This window comes from Copadichromis virginalis, unplaced genomic scaffold (assembly GCF_057382275.1).
Source record: "Copadichromis virginalis isolate Kocher_CV1m ecotype Utaka unplaced genomic scaffold, C_Virginalis_male_GT1.1 unmapped_scaffold_4, whole genome shotgun sequence".
NCBI lineage: Eukaryota > Metazoa > Chordata > Actinopteri > Cichliformes > Cichlidae > Copadichromis > Copadichromis virginalis.
Window position 1 is genome coordinate 52944 of NW_028188592.1, and position 5000 is coordinate 57943.

Here is a 5000-nt window from a genome sequence, read left to right on the forward strand (position 1 = left end):
AGCAGGCCCCGGGGACCCACATTACCCCCCCCTGCAGTTACCCTGTGCCACATATCTAGCATGGACGTGGACCTCCAGCAGGCCCTGGGGACCCACATACTCCCCTGCTCTACTCCCCCACTAGCTTTCCTTTCTTGCAGTTACGCTCCAGCGCATATCCAGCATGGACCTTGACCTCCAGCAGGCCCCGTGAACCCACATTACCCCCCCCCCCCCCTCCTGCAGTTACCCTGTACCACGTATCTAGCACGGACCTGGACCTCCAGCAGGCCCCGGGGACCCACATTACCCCCCCCCCCCCCCCGCAGTTACCCTGTGCCACATATCTAGCATGGACCTGGACCTCCAGCAGGCCCCGTGGACCCACATTACCCCCCCCCCTGCAGTTACCCTGTGCCACATATCTAGCATGGACCTGGACCTCCAGCAGGCCCTGGGGACCCACATACTCCCCTGCTCTACTCCCCCACTAGCTTTCCTTTCTTGCAGTTACGCTCCAGCGCATATCCAGCATGGACCTTGACCTCCAGCAGGCCCCGTGAACCCACGTTACCCCCCCCCCCCCCTCCTGCAGTTACCCTGTACCACGTATCTAGCACGGACCTGGACCTCCAGCAGGCCCCGGGGACCCACATTACCCCCCCCCCTGCAGTTACCCTGTGCCACATATCTAGCATGGACCTGGACCTCCAGCAGGCCCTGGGGACCCACATACTCCCCTGCTCTACTCCCCCACTAGCTTTCCTTTCTTGCAGTTACGCTCCAGCGCATATCCAGCATGGACCTTGACCTCCAGCAGGCCCCGTGAACCCACATTACCCCCCCCCCCCCCCCTCCTGCAGTTACCCTGTACCACGTATCTAGCACGGACCTGGACCTCCAGCAGGCCCCGGGGACCCACATTACCCCCCCCCCCCCCCCCCGCAGTTACCCTGTGCCACATATCTAGCATGGACCTGGACCTCCAGCAGGCCCTGGGGACCCACATACTCCCCTGCTCTACTCCCCCACTAGCTTTCCTTTCTTGCAGTTACGCTCCAGCGCATATCCAGCATGGACCTTGACCTCCAGCAGGCCCCGTGAACCCACGTTACCCCCCCCCCCTCCTGCAGTTACCCTGTACCACGTATCTAGCACGGACCTGGACCTCCAGCAGGCCCCGGGGACCCACACTTAAGCCCCCTCCCACTAACAAAGCAGAACACCACTGGCAAAATCCTCGTGCCCCTGGTACTCCAGAAAGCACATTGAAATGTGCCCCTGGTACACTGCGCAGAAGAACTGCCGCACACACACACACGCACGCACGCACGCACGCACGCACGCACGCACGCACGCACGCACTGCTTGTGCCTATGGTACGACAACTTTTCTCGTGCCTATGGTACGACAACTTTTCTCGTGCCTATGGTACAACAACTTTTCGCCGTGCCCCTGGTACACCGCTCAGTAGCACTTTGCCACACACACACTCCTCGTACCTATGGTACAACAACTTTTCTCGTGCCTATGGTACGACAACTTTTCTCGTGCCTATGGTACAACAACTTTTCGCCGTGCCCCTGGTACACCGCTCAGTAGCACTTTGCCACACAAACTCTCCTCGTGCCTATGGTACGACAACTTTCCTCCGTGCCCCTGGTACGACAGCTTTTCTCGTGCCTATGGTACAACAACTTTTCTCGTGCCTATGGTACAACAACTTTTCGCCGTGCCCCTGGTACACCGCTCAGTAGCACTTTGCCACACACACACTCCTCGTACCTATGGTACGACAACTTTTCTCGTGCCTATGGTACGACAACTTTTCTCGTGCCTATGGTACAACAACCTTTCCCCGTGCCCCTGGTACACTGCGCAGAAACTCTTTGCCACACACACACACCACTCGTGCCTATGGTACGACAACAGGCCCCGGGGACCTACATCGCACCTTGCTCTTGCCTCCCTTACAGCTGAAAAAGGTCCATGCCTGTGCCCTGGCCCTGCTGAAATTCCCTCTCCATTTAGCCGAGGCAGTGAGTCGGCCTCCTGTCTCCCTTTACGGTCGAAAAAGATGTGCTCCTGGGCGCGCTGGCCCTGCTGCTACTCACATCGGGCATGGACCTGGACCTCCAGCAGGCCCCGGGGACCAACATACTCCTCTGCTCTACTCCCCCACTAGCTTTCCTTCTCCCGCAGTTACCCTCCACCACAAATCCAGCATGGCCCTTGCCCTCCAGCAGGCCCCGAGGACCCACATACTCCTCCGCTCTAATCCCCCATGAGCTTTCCTTCTCCCGCAGTTACCCTCCACCGCATATCCAGCATGGCCCTTGACCTCCAGCATGCCCCGGGGACGCACATCCTCCCCTGCTCTAGTCCCCCACTAGCTTACCTTTCTTGTAGTTACGCTCCAGCGCATATCCAGCATGGACCTTGACCTCCAGCAGGCCCCGTGAACCCACATTACCCCCCCCCCCCCTCCTGCAGTTACCCTGTACCACGTATCTAGCATGGACCTGGACCTCCAGCAGGCCCCGGGGACCAACATACTCCTCTGCTCTACTCCCCCACTAGCTTTCCTTCTCCCGCAGTTACCCTCCACCACAAATCCAGCATGGCCCTTGCCCTCCAGCAGGCCCCGAGGACCCACATACTCCTCCGCTCTAATCCCCCATGAGCTTTCCTTCTCCCGCAGTTACCCTCCACCGCATATCCAGCATGGCCCTTGACCTCCAGCATGCCCCGGGGACGCACATCCTCCCCTGCTCTAGTCCCCCACTAGCTTACCTTTCTTGTAGTTACGCTCCAGCGCATATCCAGCATGGACCTTGACCTCCAGCAGGCCCCGTGAACCCACATTACCCCCCCCCCCCCCTCCTGCAGTTACCCTGTACCACGTATCTAGCATGGACCTGGACCTCCAGCAGGCCCCGGGGACCCACACTTAAGCCCCCTCCCACTAACAAAGCAGAACACCACTGGCAAAATCCTCGTGCCCCTGGTACTCCAGAAAGCACATTGAAATGTGCCCCTGGTACACTGCGCAGAAGAACTGCCGCACACACACACACACACGCACGCACGCACGCACGCACGCACGCACGCACGCACGCACTGCTTGCGCCTATGGTATGACAACTTTTCTCGTGCCTATGGTACGACAACTTTTCTCGTGCCTATGGTACAACAATTTTTCTCGTGCCTATGGTACAACAACTTTTTGCCGTGCCCCTGGTACACCGCTCAGTAGCACTTTGCCACACAAACTCTCCTCGTGCCTATGGTACGACAACTTTTCTCGTGCCTATGGTACAACAACTTTTCTCGTGGCTATGGTACAACAACTTTTCGCCGTGCCCCTGGTACACCGCTCAGTAGCACTTTGCCACACAAACTCTCCTCGTGCCTATGGTACGACAACTTTTCTCGTGCCTATGGTACAACAACTTTCCTCCGTGCCCCTGGTACGACAGCTTTTCTCGTGCCTATGGTACAACAACTTTTCTCGTGCCTATGGTACAACAACTTTTCGCCGTGCCCCTGGTACACCGCTCAGTAGCACTTTGCCACACACACACACCACTCGTGCCTATGGTACGACAACTTTTCTCGTGCCTATGGTACGACAACTTTTCTCGTGCCTATGGTACAACAACCTTTCCCCGTGCCCCTGGTACACTGCGCAGAAACTCTTTGCCACACACACACACCACTCGTGCCTATGGTACGACAACAGGCCCCGGGGACCTACATCACACCTTGCTCTTGCCTCCCTTACAGCTGAAAAAGGTCCATGCCTGTGCCCTGGCCCTGCTGAAATTCCCTCTCCATTTAGCCGAGGCAGAGAGTCGGCCTCCTCTCTCCTTTACGGTCGAAAAAGATGTGCTCCTGGGCGCGCTGGCCCTGGTGCTACTCACATCGGGCATGGACCTGGACCTCCAGCAGGCCCCGGGGACCTACATCGCACATTGCTCTTCCCTCCCTTGCAGCTGAAAAAGGTCCATGCCTGTGCCCTGGCCCTGCTGAAATTGCCTCTCCATTTAGCCGAGGCAGTGAGTCGGCCTCCTGTCTCCCTTTACGGTCGAAAAAGATGTGCTCCTGGGCGCGCTGGCCCTGCTGCTACTCACATCGGGCATGGACCTGGACCTCCAGCAGGCCCCGGGGACCTACATCGCACATTGCTCTTCCCTCCCTTGCAGCTGAAAAAGGTCCATGCCTGTGCCCTGGCCCTGCTGAAATTCCCTCTCCATTTAGCCGAGGCAGTGAGTCGGCCTCCTGTCTCCCTTTACGGTCGAAAAAGATGTGCTCCTTGGCGCGCTGGCCCTGCTGCTACTCACATCGGGCATGGACCTGGACCTCCAGCAGGCCCCGGGGACCAACATACTCCTCTGCTCTACTCCCCCACTAGCTTTCCTTCTCCCGCAGTTACCCTCCACCACAAATCCAGCATGGCCCTTGCCCTCCAGCAGGCCCCGAGGACCCACATACTCCTCCGCTCTAATCCCCCATGAGCTTTCCTTCTCCTGCAGTTACCCTCCACCGCATATCCAGCATGGCCCTTGACCTCCAGCATGCCCCGGGGACGCACATCCTCCCCTGCTCTAGTCCCCCACTAGCTTACCTTTCTTGTAGTTACGCTCCAGCGCATATCCAGCATGGACCTTGACCTCCAACAGGCCCCGGGGACGCACATCCTCCCCTGCTCTAATCCCCCACTAGCTTTCCTTCTCCTGCAGTTACCCTCCACCGCATATCCAGCATGGACCTTGACCTCCAGCAGGCCCCGGGGACCTACATCGCACATTGCTCTTCCCTCCCTTGCAGCTGAAAAAGGTCCATGCCTGTGCCCTGGCCCTGCTGAAATTCCCTCTCCATTTAGCCGAGGCAGTGAGTCGGCCTCCTGTCTCCCTTTACGGTCGAAAAAGATGTGCTCCTGGGCGCGCTGGCCCTGCTGCTACTCACATCGGGCATGGACCTGGACCTCCAGCAGGCCCCGGGGACCTACTTCACACCTT